Source organism: Phoca vitulina, unplaced genomic scaffold, assembly GCF_004348235.1.
Source record: "Phoca vitulina isolate PV1807 unplaced genomic scaffold, GSC_HSeal_1.0 scaffold5, whole genome shotgun sequence".
Classification (NCBI taxonomy): domain Eukaryota; kingdom Metazoa; phylum Chordata; class Mammalia; order Carnivora; family Phocidae; genus Phoca; species Phoca vitulina.
In genome coordinates, this window is record NW_022589708.1 from 43,465,030 (window position 1) to 43,486,375 (window position 21,346).

Here is a 21,346-nt window from a genome sequence, read left to right on the forward strand (position 1 = left end):
AACACTGCATTGATCACCTGACCTCGATAAGCCCCTCTTCTGTGTGAACAACAGTGATGTTTATGTCTCCTGGAATTAGTGTCAGTTCAGAGCCAGTATCCAGTAGCCCTCAAAAGGTTTGATAGATTATTTCCTTTCTCCCAATACACAGTTAACCTGGTCTTAAATTCCTCTGGGGAAGGCTGGGAGAAGGACCAAAAGTAAACTTTTGGCAGTGTACGCAGGGTCCTTTCTCAAGGAAACCCGGCATCCCCTTCACTCAAGGGGTTCTGGGTATACAAACTGACTTATGTCTAGGAATTGATTGATGAGGTCATTACTATCTGTTTTTATGATTCAGATTAGAGTTCTGTTCACTCAACCTAGAACTGTTGGCTTATATAAATCAGGTGAGAGTTTAGTAGGCTTTCTATCTATTTCATTCTAGCAACACCATGATCAACTAACCAAACCCGTAGTTCTACATGAGTCAGACGATTCTGATTGCTGCTTTGACTCTGCTGTCCATTACTGTAACAATGCACTGAGTACCACCACTTGGCCCCTATCACCCCAGGATCCAACTACTCCCATTGCATTTAGGTTTCCCAGTTCAGTGAGCACAGTTCCCACTGTAAGGTCTATCCTCCAGAAAAGAGCAATCATAGAACTCTTCAAGGATACTGAGGCTTCCTTTACAAATTTTTCTCACAGTCATGGTGAAAGGTATGTCTTCTGGACCCTGTCAGTTGGGTCAGTAGTCTTAAATGACAAATCCACTCTAATACTCTAATATCCCTAAGCCTTTGAATCACTTCTTCTACAATGAACCACAGCAGATCTGACATTTCTAGCTCATTCATTCTGGGCCATCTTTCAGCCCTTGTTTAAGCCAAGCAAACTGTTCCAGCCCTTTGTAATTCCCTAATCTACACCATTAAATTTAGAATTAGAATCTCTGCTTACCGGGCCCATATCAATAAATTTGACCTGATCTAACTTTATGTTCCTTCATTATGCCACATACTTAATATCCATTCCCACACATATCCCCCAGAATTCTGTCCATATAAATTAGAAAACTCAAGTAGTTATTTTGGAGTGTAGGTCACCCTTCTCATAAATCAGTCATACTTTGTACTTCTCCTTTTGGGGACCTGCTGGTTATTGAATTTAGTTATAGATCTAAAAGCAAAGAAGGTGGTGGGGTTGGTTCCTGAGGAGAATTAGCACTGTCTTATATGGCAAATGCCTCAGGGGAAGCCATTATAGTTTCCTCAGGGAATGTAGAATTAACCTCCTCACAAAGGGGTGGAGAGGCTGCTTCTACTGGCAGAGATTCCTCAGAATTTAGGGGCTCAGTGTCCTCAGCTTCATTCAAAGTCTTTCTATACATGCTGATTCTGCATCTCAGGATCCCATTCCTTCCCAATCAATGCTCTCAATTAAACAGTAGACGTCCTGTGAGGTGAGAATTCAATGTGCATTGTAGATCAGCCACTTATAAGATAAGATTCTGGGCTTGGTTTTCAGCAATCTTAGCCCTGTGGCTAGAGGAGAATCTTTCAGTGCAGACACAGAAACTTTACAGTCATTTATGCAGCACTTGAGCTGGGAATTTTAATACCTGAGCTCATCCCTTTGTTTTCCCACTTTGTGTGGTGATATTGGTAGCATCCACCCAATTCCATTAAAATGGCTAGTTTGACAAAAATGTTTGCAAGTATCATATACAGCTTTGCGCAGTGGCAGTATCGTAGCCAACGAGGTTTATCCGAGGCGCGATTATTGCTAATTGAAAGTATCATATACATGGTCACTCATATCCTTGCTTCTTATAAATGTTTGATTAAAAATATTCAATGGTGATATTTTGTGTACTTCTATTGCCTATCACTCTTTACTACTGGGAATAGAGACATTACTCTCAGTACCAAAATCTGTATTACTTAGGGTTATCCAGAGAAACAGAACAGAATGTGTGTGTGTGTGTGTGTATCTCACATATATATATATATATGTGAACAGATTTATTATAAGAAATGACTCGTTATGGGGACAAGGAAGTCTAAAATCTACAGTGTGGGCTGGCAGGCTCCAGACTCAGGAGAACTGATGGTACAGGTGAAGTCTGAAGGCAGTCTGTTGGAGAATTTTTCTCTTGCTTCAGGAGACTGATCTTTTTCTTCTCTTCAGGATGTCAACTGATTGGATGAAGCCCATTATGAAGGGCAATATGCTTTACTCAAATTTCACCAATTTAAAGGTTATTCTCATCCAAAAACATCTTCCAAATTGACACATAAAGTTAACCATCAGAGATGGCATAGTCAAATTACTGGGAGAAAAAAGGTCAACCAACAGTCTTATATAAAGCAAAACTATCTTTCAAAAATGAAGACAGAACAAAGATATTTGCAGAAAAACTAAACTGAGGGAATCTATTGTTTGCAAGCTTGCCCTACAACAAACACCAAAAGGAGTCCTTCAAACTAAACTATAAGGAAATTACACAGTAACTCAAATCCACACAAATATAGACCATCAATGAAAATAACTACATAGGTAAATATAAAAGACAATATAAATGCATTCTTATAACTCTTGTTTTAAAAGAAAACTGCATAAAGTAATAATTATAAAATAGCATTCATGGGCTTATGATCTATAAAGATATAATTTGTATGATAACAGCACAAAGGAGGGGGGAGGGAATGGAGCTATATTAGAGCAAAGTTTTTATATGCTATTAAAATTAAGTTGATATTTATCTAAACTAGATGGTTTTAAATTAGGATATTAATTTTTTTTAAAGATTTTATTTATTTATTTGACAGAGAAAGACACAGCAAGAGAGGGAACACAAGCAGGGGGAGTGGGAGAGGGAGAGGCAGGCTTCCCGCTGAGCAGGGAGCCCGATGTGGTGCTCGATCCCAGGACCCTGGGATCATGACCTGAGCCGAAGGCAGATGCTTAATGACGGAGCCACCCAGGTGCCCCAGGATATTAATTTTAACACCCAGGGCAATCACTAAGATAATAACTCCAAAATAGTTAACTAAACAACAGAAATAAAAGTACAGAAGAAAATACTTATTTAATACAAAAGAAGGCAGAATTAGGGGAATAGAGAAACCAAAAAATACATAAACTTTATACAAAACAAAATCAAAATGGCAGAGGTAAATCCTATCATATCATTAATTATACCAAATATAAGTAAATAGTTAAATCACATACTGGTAAACATTTTACATCACTAATATCCCCAACAATCATTAGAACTACTTATAAGTCATCGGCTATTTTTATCTCCATTGCACAAAAATTTAAATTGATTCAGGATCTTTTCCAAAGTTACACAGACATCCCTAGGTTATAGTTTGATCATTTTTAATCCAGGAGTGAGTGTATCTACAGTAAGATTTTGATTCCAGCTTTCTATCCATGACGAACTAAACACTACAATTCACAATATTACTTGACTTATTAGGTATGAGGTCTATTTGCTTAAACTATTATTTCTTTTTAATTGGGGATAGTCACATTCAGGGAAGAGAAAAATCAAAGTCTATTTGTGTTAACAAACAAAAAGTACACCAAAAAATGCTACTAGTAATAGATTCCCATTCTACTGATTCAGTTGTTTTTTTAGAACTTTTTTTGTTATTTTGATGTTGACAATGGTATGACAACCCTATGCTAATGTTACCATTTAACCCCATTAAAAATGAGAATTGATAGGTGGTGGTATGGAGTAGACATAGAAGATAACAGAAAATAAAAAGGAGGAAATTTGTGTTTCAGATGATTCTTGTTAAACCCATCCTACTATTTAATCTAAATGTCATTCAGCAGCTCCACATCTCTTTCTGTCCAAGGTACCTCTGGGTAGTGTTGACACCTAGTGTCAAATGGCAGTATATTAGAGAGTAAAGTGGATATTGTTGATATATTGCTCGAATTGCAGGCCAAGACTGTTCCAAGCAAATTAGAACACATGGTTCCCCTACTTACCTATGGGCCACTTACATTTTTCCCTTCCACTGAAAGTCATAACTCACCTTTCAAGGCAGAAGACTTACATTGAGCACTACTACACACTATGCATAAATATATCAACTCAAAATGGATCATCACCTATACTGAAAGCTTCAACTATAAAAGTTCTAGAAGAACACACAGGAAACTATCATGTCCCTGGAATAAGCAAAGATTTCAAATTGGTTCATTTAGTCTCCCAAACTCTATAGAAGTCTAAGGCACAGAACATTCTTTCTCTTTTCCTTCCAGCAAAGTAATTTTTCTTACTCTTCAGTCTGAACAACAAAAATGATCCATCCAAGTGATTTTTCTCAGGATAAAAATCTGCTTTAATGCAACTTTCAATTTCTGGCTAGAGTAGAAGTTTTAAAAACCCTGCCTTACCTGATATTAAATGTCCCTAAAATGACCACGTTTGTGTGTCAACACTCCTCACTACAAAGCTGGTGTTTTCCTGGCAGTGATGACTACTAAAGGCTGCAGCTACCAACATCTCTGTTAAGATCCTGCATTCTCCCTCCATTGTCCACATCCTCCAGGCACCATAAACCACATGCGTGTTCCTCTGTGGAAACTGAGCACTGTCCTCTAACTCCGAGGGTAATAGCTACCTGCCTCCCTTCATTTACCCCAGATTATCAAAGCCTTGCTCTGGAAAGCATCTTTAAAACATTCCACTGTGCTGTATTTACAATCTCCCTGTCTTTAGTATGTGTGTGTGTGTGTGTGTGTGTGTGTGTGTATACACATGGATACACAAAATACACAGTAAGCAAAATATCTTGTACTCATTCCCTTGGGCAAAATAAATTTCTTTTAACATAACCTGTGTATTACTTTGATAAAGCTGACAATAAAAATAAATAAAAATAACTCACTTTTCACTTATTGTCACAGTGAGGTAATAGAATTGTGAGGTTGTAACTGACATATTGGAGGATGAGGAGAACAGGGAGGACAAGGAGGATTCCAATGTTAAGAGAGAGTAAGCAGAATCCTATAGACTCAAGAAAGATCTATGTCAAGGTATAGTCATGTAACAGACTGTTTTAAACAGTGTAATGGAAACAAGCTAGATCTATTTGTACTGCTAAGGAATGATCTGCAAGACACTGTTAAGTAAGACAAGGAGAGGTGCATACAAGTATGCATAATATACTGTGTGTTTTTAAAATAATTTATATACATATATACATATTTATCTGTATATTTCTGTAAAGATATACAAGAATTGTACCTGTTGTAAACTCTAGAGGGAATGGTTTTAATGTGTTATGAAGGCAATTTTTGCTCTTTTTTGTATTTTTTCATATTCTTATCATGTACAGGCATTGTTTTATAATTGTTTTTGCTTCTTATAAAAGGACCTATTGCACAACTACAAAATAATATATTTTCCCAAAATAGGAAAAAAATAAATTAAACCTTACTTTTATTCCCATCTGTATCCTATGCTTATTTTAAGTAGCAAATCACTTGGTTACAGAGATAAGCCTCCCCACATTCCTTGGCAGTTAAGAGTAAAATTTGAATTGAATATTTAATGACTATGATACCATCATTGTTTGAAATGAGGCTAGTTGCAGCAGCTCATGTGATGCACCACAAAGATTTCAGGACCAGATGAAATGTAAGTATGGAGACAGAACTGGAGTATACATACCCTGCCCTTGATATAGTCAACGTTTTTTTAAACACTGTGTTGGCCAAACCGTATAAACAGATACACTCACCCTCTGGATTTAAAATCCCAATCTAGTTACTTCTTGGTCATATTTTCAGAATAGATGGTTTAAATTCAGAAAAAGTAAATATGAAAGTCGAAGAAAGGAGAAGTAAAAGATAACCGGGAATTTTCTAATACAATTTCTATTGATGGAGTTAGAAACAAAAGGACTTAATTTGCCAGCTCATGAAAAATGTGGCCAAGTCTGAGGCAGTGAAAATCTGCACTCCAGAAGTAGCTACAGCTACAGAAAAAGAAAAATGGGACAGGAAAACTTTCATTATTTTGCATACTTTGAATGATATAAAATTTACCCTTAATATTTTATTGAGCACTAAACCTATACATCCATGCATAATTCAAAATATTTGCCAAATATTTTTAAAGATTTTATTTATTTATTTATTTAATTTGAGAGAGAGAGAGAGAGCAGGAGGGGAGGGGCAGAGGGAAAGGGAGAGAATCTCAAGTAGACTCCACGTTGAGTGTGGAGCCCAATGCAGGGCTCTATCTCATGACCCTGAGATCATGACCTGAGCAGAAACCAAGAGTGGGGTGCTTAACCAACTGAACCATCCAGTCACCCCCACATATTTTATTTAATCACAACATAAACCTCAGAAGTGCTGTATATTTTTAGTGGAGTCAATATGATACTAAAGTAATGTCTTCCTAGCAAGTGAATCAGGTTGCAATCCTGCCGGCCAATCTAGAATCTTCAAAGTGGTATGAATGAAATCTTGCCATTGGCAACAACATGGATGGAGCTAGAGAGTATAATGCTAAGCTAAATAAGTCAGAGAAAGACAAATACCATATGATTTCACTCATATGTGCAATTTAAGAAACAAAACAAACATACAAAGGAAAAAAAAAGAAAAGACAAACCAAGAAACACACTGTTCACTCCAAAGAACAGACAGAGGGTTACCAGAGGGGAGAAGCGTGGGGAGGGAATGGGTGAAACAGGTAAAGGGATTAAGAGTACACTTATCATGATGAGCACTGAGTACAATGCATAGAATTGTTGAATCACTAAAATGTACACATGAAACTAATATAACACTGTACATTAACTATACTGGAATTAAAATTAAAAACTTAATAAAAAAAAATCTTCACAATGGTTACTAACTACCATGACCAAATTAGCCATGCAGTGATCAGTGCCAGTCATTGTAACAGCTGAGATGAAGAGCTAAGATGTTCCATGTCCATTCACTTCATGTATATAAATGTGCCTTTTGACAGGAAAGATGATTCAATAAGATAAAATGTGGGAAAGAACTTCTGGAGAAGAAAAAAACTGTCTACCATGGAAAACTTAATAAATATGCCAACAAACATTTATTCTACACTTTTCAGTTTTGTTCCACATGATGCCTGATTATTTTGATCTCAGACACCACATACTTTTTTTTTTTAGCAGAATACACTTTGAACACAGAGAGATCAAAGTAGACTAGGGTAACCCACTTCCTCTGAAATGGATATTAAGAATTCGCTACATGCTTCATTATATTCACTTAAGTTAATCATTATGATATAATCACAGGCATTGCCATTTAATCCATTCTTTTAAAAGAGCAAGCTCTTATTAGTACATTACTCCTGCTCTTCATGAATGAGCCTCTGCAGAGCTGTTAAATCACCATTTATGAGTTACTGACATTGTTATTAAGGGGAAGATAAAAAATATTGTTATATGTATTTTGCCCTGTAAATTGTCCATGATCAGTACCAAATGATGGCCTTTAATTATTTCATTATTATGTTACATAGTACAATGAGTTGTGTGATAGACTGATTTAATAATTTTGATTTGAGTTTACCAGGTGAACAGGGAGTGGATTAATTAACATGATTCTATTCAAACAGATTTGATCTTACAGAACAAAAATGCATTTCATCATTTCTATGAGCCGTTTCTTTTACGCCTTATGAATTGTTTAAATGATACTCCATAGGGAAACCATCGTGTAAAGTATAAAATATACCAAAAAAACCCCCACCTTTTATGAGTAAAAAAAAATTTCCTAAAATATTTTACGGGGGAAAATGATTAAATAAAATGTGTAATAAACTGACAGTTATTTACAAATAATAGAAAAGATTCACTTTTTCCCCTCCATTTCTCTGTAGTTATATTATCTTGGCACATACCTGCACCATTGATTTTATCCCCTTTTCTATTGAATTATGGCTTCAAGTTTCAGTGCACTGATAGGAAAAGACACAGATATGTTCTGCTTTCAGATATATGGGGAAGTAGAATTCGTCTCACTTGGTAAACAATAAAAAGTGAGATTCTTTTTCATAATAATTGGTACATATTTAACATATAATTATATATTATATATGAGCTCATACGTATTTTCTTTGTATTGTACAAGTAAATAGAGGTTCAATATTTGACATTATTCTAATTTACTTTGAAACATCATTTTTATCCATATTTTATATACATAATAACTGATCACAATAAAACTAAATTTTATTTGAGAAATGAGGGAGAAACTGGTAAAATGTAGAGATGTTAGTCCAAAACAATGGATCTTCTGAAAAATCTAACTAATCCCTTTGAGACAGCATCTCAATACCATTTTACTCTTAGTAAGTGTTTTCTTGGTCCATTAGGTCGAATCCAATTTTCATGGTCCTGTGTTACAGAGAATTCTGTTCCCTCCACCTTCAAGGTTGTCTGGTTTTTATTTGATCCTAGTTAGGGTTTAGTACAGCTATCTCTGGATAAAAATGGGCAACACTTTATGATCAATGCAGCAATTGATAAGAAGACAAAAAGTGTTAAGTCACAATTTTACTACAAGTGTATAAATGTGTAAATCAGTAGAAATCTGGAAATTTGATTCAAAAATCACTAAACTATGCTATATAAAAGTACATTTTTCTTAAGGACTCTTTTGTGACATTTCATCAGAACTGGAGGTCAGATTTTTTTTGTTGAGCAACTCTTTTTCTAAATGTTATTGATTTCTTGGAGGAGGTTAAGGAATTTTTTATGTTATCCTTCCCAAAGTCATTTATTTAGTTAGATTTGCTTTGATTTCATACAGGTATATTTGAATAAGAATCCTAGGGTTCTTTGTGAAATTATCTTTAATATCTTTACTTTATGTGAACCCTTTATGGAGCAGGCTTTGTAAATAATTAAGGCAAAAATTTTCATACTGCAAGAAAAAAACATATTTTGAATTTCTAGATTCTGGGAACCAAGAACTTGCCCATCTATTCTATATCTATGCGCATTGTGTGTGTGTGTGAGAGTGTGATAAGAACACTTAAAATGAGATCTAACCTCTTGACATATTTTAAGTGCACAATGTAGCATTGTTAACTATAAGCAAAATGTTGTACAACAGATCTCTAGGACTTAATGATTTTCTATAACTGAAACTATATATCCATTGAGCAGCAACTCCCCAAGCTCTGGCAACCACCACTTTACTCCCTGTGTCTATAAGTTTATCATTTTAGATGCCTCATTTAACCATGCAGAATTTGTCTTTCAGAGACCAGCTTATTTCACTTAGCATAATAATGTCCTCCAAGTTTACCCATGTTGTCATACGTGGCAGGATTCCCCTTTTTTAAGGCTGGATAATATTCCATTGTATGTATATACCACATTTTCTTTATCTATTCATCTATCAGTGGGCATCTAGTTTGCTTCCATATCTTGGCTATTGTAAATAGTGCTGTAATGACCATGGGAATACAGATGTCTCTTCAAGATCCTGATTTCAATTATTTTGGATATATATGGATGAATAACGACTTGTATGGTCATTGTGTCTTCAAGAAATTTAATATATTTGAAGAGATAAATACATATACATGGAAATGAATCAGATAATTTATGATTAAGATCTAGACCACAGAAGATAAATTCAGTTCACAGAAAGAAATAGTTAGGGGTTTGACTATCTGGGAGTATATTTAAATATACGTCAGAAAGAATTTTGGAAAAGGCAAAGATATCCAAAATAACTAATTTTGTAAAATAAATAACAGATTCTCTACAAAGAAATCATGCCTTACAAATTTATTATGATTACTATCCTGGGATGTAGTAAAAATAATATAAGTCATTCAAAGAAAAAAAATCAGGGTATGTCACTTAATAGCATTTTATCTAAAAGTATTAAGAAAAATTAAAACACAATTCCCAGTGGCTGTTTTTTCATTGAAGATTCATTCAACAAGTATTTATTTAATGCTATTTAATTCTAGGCTCTAGGAGTTAAACATTTTTCCTATTCCGTTTTTCCCCTCTACTAATGGAGTAGTCAACCTCCACCATGCCCTCAATGATCCCAGCCTCCTGGAATTCATTTCCCTCCTGGAATTCATTTCATTCATTGTGTAATTCCCCAATACGCTGTCCCAGCAGTGCTCTCTCTGCAGGATGAATAGGATACTGCAGAAGGGATGATAGGCTACTCCAATAAATAGGTTATAAAACATTGTGGCTTCTGTCTTGAACCTATTCTCTCTTTTGCATCATATGCTCTGTTGGAAGACATAACATGAGCAGTCATATGCAGAGGCCCATGTGGCAAGGAACTGAAGCTTCTTCCCAGCAGCCATGGAAGTGAGGTCGGAGGTGGACCCTCCAGACCTCGTCAAGCCTTTGGCTGAAGGCTGAGGCAACAGCTGATGCCCTGATCATAGCCACGTGCAAAGCAGAATCAACCAGCAAAGCAGTTTCCAAAACACTGGACACACAGAAACTTTAAAATAATAAACATTTGTTGTTTTGATCAACCAGCAAAGCAGTTTCCAAAACACTGGACACACAGAAACTTTAAAATAATAAACATTTGTTGTTTTGATCTGCTAAGTTTGGGGTAATTTTTTATGCAGCAATAAATAAGCAATATTTGGGTATCTGGAAGTGTCATGCTGTCGTAACAAAAACCACAATTATAGCACTGCTGTGGACTGCCAATACAGCTTTGCAGAGAGTGTTACGACAGATGGAAGTGTCTTGAAGAAGCTGTTACTTGAACATTCCTGGTCTTTGATAAGGCTGTGAGTGATGGCTTCAAGTAAAGGGAGGTAATACTATTGTTAACTGGAAGAAAGAGGAGCTTTGTTATGCAACAGAATAAAGTTTAGCAACACTGCTTTCTGAAACTGTGTTAAGTAGAAAATTTGTCTAATGAACTGGATGATCTAACTGCTAAAACTCCCAACTAATGTGTTTAATGTGCCACCTGGTTTCTTTTCACTATTTGTAGCAAAATGAGAGAGAATAGATAAACTAAAGGAACAGCTAATTAAAAAAAAAAAAAAAAAAAGGAGCCATGACTTGATAGTTTTAAAAAAAATTCTCAGCTTCTCCAGGCAGCAAATGATGCTATCGCTAAAAAATGGCTTCCAAGCAAAGATCACATCCAGGACAATGTGATGAAAATATGATCCAGTGACGATGTCCCAGTGTGACTCTAAAATCTTGTGTTACAGTGAGTTGTTGATAACGCAAGAATTGACAGGATCCAGAAAATGGGATGAGTATAGGATCAAACTGGGGGAAGAGGTCAAATACATGGAAAATGGCGCAGAAGAGGAACAGAAAATAGCAGCCACAGGAACCAAGAAAACTTGGGGAAAAGTACCAGTTCAAATGTGGGACTTGAAACTAATAAGGAATTCCAGGCTTAGTTCATCAACTCAGAGCAAACACTCACATCTCTGAAAGCCAACAAGAGTTCTTCAGAATGCTGGATGAAAAAACTAAAAACGGTTGAGATTACTGTTCGGAAGAGGCTATCACACAGTACGGATTTGACCACTCAACCCAGGGGCTCTCACTGTGTAAACTGGTTACACCGCAGTTGAAATCTTTGCAAAGGTTGGTTGTCTTCAATGAACAGCACTATAGCAAAACAAGATTGTTCCATACCATATGCCCTATTAAGTTAACAGTGTTTCTTAATGAATTTGCAAGGGAATATTGCTAAAACAAACAAACAAAAAACTGTTAATGAACTTTCTTTTTTGCTTCTAGTTAAAACCTGTTGCAGCTTTACACTTCTCTTGTGTCTAGGTATGCAGCAAAATTCTGTAATTTCACCATAAAGATACTATTGGTTTTACAGATGCTCTCCAATCTATTTTCTTTAAGATGAGGTAGTGGTGAACTCAGATATCAAACTTTGGTCGTAGAACCGTTCTGCTTCTAAGACAAGCATCTCCTTCCCTCTCTCTTCTGTCCCTGTCTCTCCCCAGTGGTCCAGAGCCTTGCTTCTCACTGGCAATGTTATACATTGGAGATGGGATGGTGCTATGGCAAGCCTTGTGTCTCTGCTAAGAAGAAGTAGAGAAGCTTTGACATGACTCCTAGAGTGATGTAGAAACAAGCTGCAGGTTGTTTCATCTACTAGGTATGTTAATCAAGGATTAAGCTGGCAATACTGGCTTTGCTCAGAGGCAGAAAGAAGTGTGATCACAAATCATTTTGAATCCCTCTTTCCCACTTTTTTTTCCTAAGGAAAAAAAAAACATTTTACTATTTTTATGTAAAATAAAATAAAATAAAATAAAATAAAATAAAATCTTCTGTTAAATCTCACAATGGTCTAAAGTTCTATTCAGTCAGATAAAAGATCCCCTAACCAGATTAAGGGTGTACTTCACAGATCCCAAGTAACAGCGATAAAGCTCAGAAGCAGTTTAAAGGCATTGACCCCAAACCATCTCAGAAGAAACTCAAGGTAAAAAGGGATGATCTTAAGGAATTTTGCTCTAGTGCAAATGATTCTCAAGGAGGAGAAATTTTGTCCCACCTCCATCTGCATAAGGGAACTTTGGCAATGTCAAGAAACTGTTTGGCTTATCATAACTTGGAGAAGCCCTACTGGTACCTAGTGGGTGAGGCCAATATGCTGCCAAACACCTTGTAATATACAGGACTGTCCCCACAAATACAACAAAGAAATATCAAGCCCCAAACCAACATACCAATAGTATTGACATTGAAAATCCTTGTCTAATGGAATTAATTGTAAAAAGATTCACAGAAGCCCAGCATACTAACATATAGATGTAGATATATTCACAGAAACATCAGCTTAGGTGTTGAAATGGAGAGAAACAATACAAAATAAAAACCAGATTTGAACTCTCCAAATTCTATCAGCAGGAAGCTGCTAAGAATATTCTTCAGCTGCAAACACATGCTGCGTATCATAAAAAAAGGAAGGCTGAATCAGAGTGGAACCAAGAGCTCAGAAAGAAGGCAGAGTCTTGGATCATGGAGAATTAATTATTCACAGGGCTTAGGATCTAATCAAGGACATTCCAACATTTACTCAACTGAATTTCAAAATTGTGATGGGCCGGTAACCCCTTTATGCACCCCATTTTCCCCTTTTATGAACAAAAATCTGTATATTAGTTGTCCTGTTTCTGTCCTTCTACTGCATGTTGAATGTGCAGGGGTTAGATTACTTGTCTCAACAGTTTATTAAGTAAGGAGAGAATATTCATGGAGCTGAACTTGGGGAATTGTATTCAAGAAGCCTCATCTCTACCTGGTCTTAATTTAGATGGCAAGGTTCTGGATTTTGAGTTGCTGCTATAATGGAAGACTTGGAGGTTTTTGGAGACCTTGGGAGAGAATGAGTTTATTTTACATATAGGAGTGAGCATTAATAATAAAGGAACAGAGGATGAACTGTGGCAGCCAACCATCAAGATGACCCCCAGTGTTTTCCATGTCCATTATCTATGCCCTTGTGTAAAATTACCTCCCACATAATATCAGGGTTTATTTATATATTATTTATCTATTGCTATACAAAATGTTACCCCAAAACTAAACAAGATATATTTTTATCCTCGAGTTTCTGTAGGTCAAGAACCTGGGCACAGCTCAGATGGGCCCTTTGCTTCAGAATCTGTCACAAATCTAATACACATGCTGGTCAGGGCTGTGGTCTCATTTAAAGGCTCGACCCTGGAAAAAGACAATTTCAAGCTCATTCATAAGATGATTGGCATGATTCACTTTCTCAAAGGTTGTTGAATCGAGGCTATCAGTTCTTTTCTGATCCTCCTCTCATTTCCTTGTCAGTAGGCCTCAAATGCTTGTGACAAAGGCTGTTGATAGGCTTAGAGGCTATACTAAGCTGCTCAAGGAGTTATGAGGATTAAATCTGTAAATGTAGGTAAAGTGCTAAGATAAGTAACTTAACACTTAGCAAAACCTGGGTGCCAGCCATTATTACAATTACTCAGAAAAGGAAGAGAAAAACTTTAATGCAATGCATTTATTTTTAAAAATTCACATGTTAACTGCCAGAATTCCAAAGATTATGCACATAAATGCATGGGTTATTATAAATGTGAAGTGAAAAAAGAATAATCTCGGTATTATTCCTTCCTATTCATTTTCTTTCAAACTGGTAATTAATTTAAGAAATTAAAACAGCAATACACTATCTAGGTAATATTCTTGTTTCTAGTTCACTAAAATAAGAGAAAAATTTAACTATATTTATAATATATTCATATAAAGTTTTTATTGGTTAAGTCACAGAGCAGACATCTGTTATAGCTTGACAAAAGAAATCTCCTGGGGAAAAGAAAAATATATGTATAATAAAGTACAATTATAATTGATTAAGTAGACAGTCAAGCTCATATATTATCATAAGCAAGAAAACTATTTCCAGGATATATTATGGAATTATACTAACAACTGTGATTTCCTGCTAAAATGATATACAACAAATTAGGTTTTTATGTTGAACCATAAAGTTTTTATATGACTAAGTTACTCATACAATGTACAGACTATCTCTGTTTTAATGACTAACACAAAATTCAGAAGTCATTTATTTACTTTTACTCATCATAGCCTGTTATGTAATTACTAATAACATAATGTCCAAATATTATGCTATATACACAAAAGGATTGTCCTCAAATTCAATTACAAGCCTAGTAACTTAAACACAACTGCTCGCATATTATTTTTTAAACTTTGTGCTAGCATATATTCATCATTGTATGAAAAGACATTGCATGTTGATACACGGGCATAAATGTAATCCAGTATTACTGTAGTTTTGGTTTGTAACTCCACTTTATTTCCTATAGAATTTAAAAGACAAATGAACAATTATATACCTAAGTTATTGTACACATAATAGGTAAAGATGTAATTTGTGGCAATGACAAAAGAAAGGGGGGTAGCAGAGCTGTATAGAAGGAGAGTTTTGTATGCTATTGAAGTTAAGTTGGTATCAATTTGAACCAGATTGTTATAAGTTTAAGATGTTAAATATAATTTCCATGATGACCACAAAGAAAATATCTAAAAACTATGCAGGGGGAAAAAAAAAAATTGAGAAGGGTAACAAAACAGTTCATTTAAAAAAAAAAAAAAAAAATCAGCTAGGGGCACCTGGGTGGCTCAGTCAGTTAAGCATCTGACTTGATTTCCTCTCAAGTCATGATCTCAGGGTCGTGAGATTGCCCTCCATCAGGCCCCACACTCAGCGGGGAGTCTGCTTGAGATTCTCTCTCTCTCTCCTCTCCCTCTGCCCCTCTCCCCTCCTCTCAAATAAGTAAATAAATATATCTTTCGAAAAATCAGCTAAATACAACAGAAGACAGTAATGAAGGACATGAGGGACAAAAAAATGTATGTATGAGGAACGTACAGAAAACAAATAGCAAAACAGCAGAAATAAGTCCTTTCTTATTAGTCATTACTTTGAATTCAAATAAATTAAACTCTCCAGTCAAAAGGCAGAGATTGGTTGGGGCACCTGGGTGGCTCAGTCAGTTGAGCGTCTGACTCAATTTCAGCTCAGACTATGATCTCAGGGTCGTGAGATCGAGCCCCACAGGGAGTCTGCTTGAGATTTTCTCTCTCTCCCTCTCCCCCCAACTCCACTCTCTTTCTCTCTCTCTCTCTCTCTCTCTCAAATAATCTTCTTTTTAAGGCAGAAATTGGCATAATGGATACAAAAACCAAAATAAAACTATATGTAGTCTATAGGAGCCTCAGTTTAGATTGAAAGACACAAATTAAAAATAAAAGGATGGAAAAAATATTCTATGCGAATAGTAACCAAATGAGAGCTGGAATGGCTAGATTAATATTAAACAAAAAAATTTAAGTCAAAATCTACTATAAGAGACAAAAAAAGATCATTATATATTGATAAAAGGATGAACTCATCAAGAAGACGTAACAATTACAAACATATACGCATTCTTATACATTGATGGTGGGAATTTAAAATGGCACAGCAGCTGTGGAAAACAGTTTGGTTCTTTAAAAGCTTAAGAAACTTCAAAAGCTAAGAAACAGCACTGCACAACAGCCAAAAGTGTAAACTAACTCAAATGTCCACCAACAGCTGAATGGATAAACAAAATGTTGTATATACATACAAAAGAATATTGTTCATTAATAAAAAGGAATAAAGTTCTGATACATAAAGAACTTTGAAAACATATGCTAAGTAAAATAAGATACAAAAGGACAAAGATTAAATGATTCCCCTTATAAGAAATATACAATATAGGTTAATTCACAGAGACAGAAAGTAGATTAAATGTTACCAGAGGTTGTGAGGAAGGGAGAATGGGTAAGTTATTGCCTAATAATTATGAGTTCTGTTTGGGTGATGAAGAAGTTTTTTTGGGGAAAAAAAAAAAAAAAATATATATATATATATATATATATATATATGTATGTATGTATATATATATATGTATATATACACACACAGTAAGAAAATTTCAAAAAAATTCAAAAAATTATCTTTTTAACTGATGGCTTATTTTCCAGGGGATTAGCAACATCTAAAGCAAATCTTCCCCGATAGCCTTGAAAAGTCTCAGACAAGCCCTTGATGGCCTCACGTGAATAATGTTCTCAATCCTGAATCAATCACATTGATCCTGGGAACTGGGTGTTCTGATTAGACAGAACTGACTCTTATAACCAAACCTGTAGCTAGAAGAGTAGATTATACCACCTGCAAACAGATGGAATTAACTTCTTACAGGAAAGAGGAATTCTGTCATCAGTAAAGTGGAAGGAGCCTAGGCAGATCAAAATGGCAAATTGCTCCAGCTATCTTTATCACAGATCTATAATTAAACCTAAAACTGTTAAGTTATAGAAAAATGGATATTAAGAAATACAAAAGTTATTACAAAGTTTTTGAATCATTAATAGTAATGTGACACATGTTCATGTCTCATTATTTAATCTGTTGTACAATGAAATCTCTATAATATGATATTGCTGTATATTAAGTCAATGTACTGTCACCTTAATATCGCCTTTGAAGTAATTTCATAAGATAGGGACAGCTACCTAAATGTTAACTAACAATCTTTTTTTTCTTAATAACTTCAGAAGTTATTTGCATCGCTAGGTTATGGAAATAAGACATTCTTCTTTACTTTTTTTAATAGCTCCTGTTTTATGACATTATCCCTCAGAGACATGGATCCTCATCATAACATTGAATTTTCTCTTACCCCTTCATACTTGAGGAAACTCAGTCTCAGCAGCAGAACACTGGTTTTCTGGCAAGCACCTTAGAAAGTCCATTTCATTTTTAAACACTAATTATTAAGTGGTTGAACATAATCATCCCTGTTAGAATTCTAATGGAATATCTGGAGTGCCAAAAAGAAACCTATCTGCAGCATTTCGACTAAGTTTGTTTATAAAGTGACCTTCTAGGAAATGTACTTATTTCTGTTTTCATGCCCATTGAGTGAGACCTTGAAAGATAAGTGTTTTAGACTAAGTTGAGAAGAGAAGATATTTAGAGGCAGAAGTGGTCTTGACACCCTCCAAATCATTTTATGTTAAGATGTATTGGAGTAGTATGTTCAGGTTAAAGTAAGATTGCTGAGATGCTTGACACAGTCCAGAAAAGAATATGTCTCTGGACATGATTCTATAATGAATGGCAAAATGCATTAGACTATCTGATGTGAAACTAAGTTTATAAAAGGTAAATTACTAAATTGGCAGACACAAAGTTTTGCTCAAGGTGTTCACATATTATAAATGCCACTGTCAGATAAATGCAAACGTAACTTTCAAGGGACAATCTTGAAAACTGGGTGACAGCTTTTAGAGGAAAACAATGATTTATCTGACACTAGAGTTGCACAATTTACTACTAGAGTATTCTAGGAGGAGCAGTTACAATATGTTGTTTTTAATTAGTTGCTTGCTTTTCCCTGGAAGAAGAAAATATTTCCATTAATGACATTCCACTAGTGAATTCAGTTTCTGGAATGGCTCCTTTTAAAACCAGGTCATCTCCAACATCTTTACCCTTTTGGTCAGTTACCCAGTAGTGAGTGCTCTAGGAAAAAGTGCAGCTCGAGAACTGAGAATGGGATCTCTGTGTTACCACTTAGCAGTTGCAGGAAGTTGGGATGATGAAGGCTGCTAATCATAAAGACCCTGTAGCTAGAATGATAAGCAGTGGTCTGCATCATCTTAGTGCTTCTTTATATAACCCCAAAGTTTTCAGACCTATTTAGCCAGCACAATAAACAGGACCCTTGTGGTATGAAAAACTGAATGCAGCTGTAAACTGTTTAACTTCCTCTCCTGAGATAGTGACACGTTGGGAGTCTCTGGATTGCATTTATCATCATTATATGCCTGGTTATCAGGACATGGTTTGCAGGCAAAGAGCTCCACCCCGGGAGAATCTGAGGTATGGTGGGGAATCTAATTCTGGGTCCTAGAGCTGGCAACAGCCCGATATTTCCCTCCTATTCCAGGCTCATTCTCCTAGAATGTCTTCAAACATTTCATTAGTTGACAATTTTAGCCTCATTACTGGTAGAGGAAAGCTCTCTGGCTCATTGCAAGAGGAAAAAAATAAAAACAGCATCCACAAGCCCAAAGCATATTGGCAAATGTGCTTCATACTGACTTTGTTACAGCTTCTTGTTCTTTGCCTAAAGTTTGCTGAAATTCCCCATTTTGAAAACCTAAATAAAGCTAAAAAAGTTCCTTTAGCATTGTTTCTCCTCAAACTACAGTTATAAATAATTTCCTAATGCATCATTTAAAAGCTACTAAGGGAAGAACTCAGCTCTAGAGAATCATTGGGCATCTGTGTAAAACTTCAATGAGCCTCTTCAATCTTCCATTTGGCACTTTCCACGCCTCTTCACTTCCCTTTCACCCAAACACAGAGAAGATCTAGGGCTACTGTTCAAATTCATGGACAGGTGTCATTTAATTCTAGTCGACCCATATTTTATTTCTACTTTAAATGTTTTCTTGGCAGGGGGTACTAAATCATACATAAAGGAGAGAGCATAAATCATGTCCATAAAGAACCTATTTAACCATAACCTTGGATAAAAAGAAGATAGTCCCAAGACTGCAGAAGACTCCTGTGTAGATCACATATCCCTCTCTGTTTCTTAGATATAGCCAATATCCTGACTTATCTGATAAAATCCTCTTGCTTTTTAAAAATACAGTTTATTTACCCATTGGCACATCTCTAAACAAAAATAGTTGAATTTCTCCTGCTTTTCAAATTTGTTGCAGCAGAGTCACAGTGGATATATTTACCTGTGGGCTGTGTGATGCTGCAGTTCACCCATTTTCACTGCAGTAATAATCCACTGTGTAAATAGATGATTTATTTTTCAGTTCTGCCCAGGACTGGCGATATAATCTGTGAGGCCCAATTCAAAATGAAAATGTGAAGCTCCTAGTTCAAAAAGTATTAAGAAGTTTAAGATGGTGACAGCAGTGCATTAAACAAAGCATAGGAATATTTTAGGTATGGGCCCCTATTAGACTGCATAGATCCCATGCCCGTGAAGCCAATCCTGAGTCTATCACTAATTTACATGTGGATTATTTCTGGTTCTGATTTTCTTTTCTGTAACTACCAACACAGCTGCTACAAATATCCTACTAAATTTCTGGAGCACATATTCAAGAGTTTCTCCAGGATACATACACCAGAATCCGTTTGCTGCTTAAAAGATGGACACTTTTTTAGTGGCTAATGGAAAACAGTTTATCAAACTGCTTAGTAAAAGTTGCATTTTCAACACAATGGATTAGATTTCCTTTATTTCATATCCGTATCTGTCTCCTGTATACTTAATGATGCATAATAGTAACTCCTTGTGATTTTCATATGCTTACTAATAAAATGATTAAATAATGATTAAATTATTAAAATGATTAATCTTTCCTAACCTGTTGTGATGATAACTGGGACGAATTTTCATTTACTCTATCAATGTGAGGAAAAGTGACATCTCAAAATGTTTTCTAATCATTGGACATTGTATATACATCTTCATTTGTAATCTTTTTAAACGTCATGCATTTAAACTTTATAAATTTTTGTAAATAATTCTTACAGATTTTTAGTTGGAATTGCCCCAGCACTTGATAATTTTTATTTAAGACTTACCTAGTTTTACTTCTTTTCAGTAATATGTCTGAATAACAGTCTGTGAAATAAAACAGAAAATGAAGGTCCCTGTTTCCTGCAATTAATTATCAAAATTTTCAAGAGTAATCTCTATTTGCTGTCTTTATATTCCAGTTACTCTATTTTCTGATTAAAGGACTTCATAATCCACGTGTTCTGTTTGCTAATCTACTAAAATTTAGTTCTAAAAGATCACTGCCCATGTAATACTCAAGCCAGGTAAACCTGGATCTTTTAAGTGCAGTTCCTGTTTGACATCTCTCCACGTTTCATACTTTCCTTTTTAAAGCTCTTTTCTCTCTTGGCAACAGTGCACATTCCTGATTCCATTCTTTCTTTGCAACATGACTCCAGAGAGTCACCAACACTGATCAAAGGTTCTCCTAAGTTGGTGCCTTGATCATTGGCTTTTTTTAAAAAATAGTTTTCAGTAGTTGACCTCAGTATTTCGGTAGCTCTAAGTAACATATTCAGTCAATAAGTTTCCATTTTATAATGAAAATATAATTTTCCTTCTAAACCCAGTATTCAATTTCCAGTTGTTTGCCATATCCATATTTCTTTCCACACAAAATGTCACCTATTTCAATGAGGACTAAATTCACATATCCTTTTTCTATCCCCCAGCTGGTGAATAGTATCATTTTTGTCAAAAATGTCACCACTAAACTACTCGACTCTTAGGAAAGAGAACTGTTTCAGTAGCCCTAAGACTCTAAACTGGTTTTCGACACTTAAATGATTTTGTCAGCAAAACTCTGTTACCTCGTGGGCATAAGTCATGGATTCACAGATTTTTTTTTTCACTTCCTTTGTCAGTATATGTATTTTTTGAGCAAATTTACATAGCTTGCTAAATGAAAAATAAACCTCCCAAATAATTTCAATTCAGTCTGTATTCTAAGATTCCATAATCTTTCCTAGTCTCAGTATGCAGCTGAGAGGTTGCTTCCTTTCCTCTCAGTATGTACTCTGACCATTCAGTTCCCCTGTAAATTTTCACATTGGTTGTCCTCCCTATCATATGAATTTTAAGATCTCAAAATTCAGCAAAAACAAATAATGAAAAACAATAAGAAGCTTTAAAGTGTTTAGGTTGGAT

General features: G+C 35.3%; 1 pseudogene; it reads left to right on the forward strand.

The window, feature by feature from the left end:
- Positions 1–1,713: 1,713 nt before the first annotated feature.
- LOC116631857 lies at positions 1,714–1,896 on the forward strand (annotated as a pseudogene).
- Positions 1,897–21,346: the final 19,450 nt, after the last annotated feature.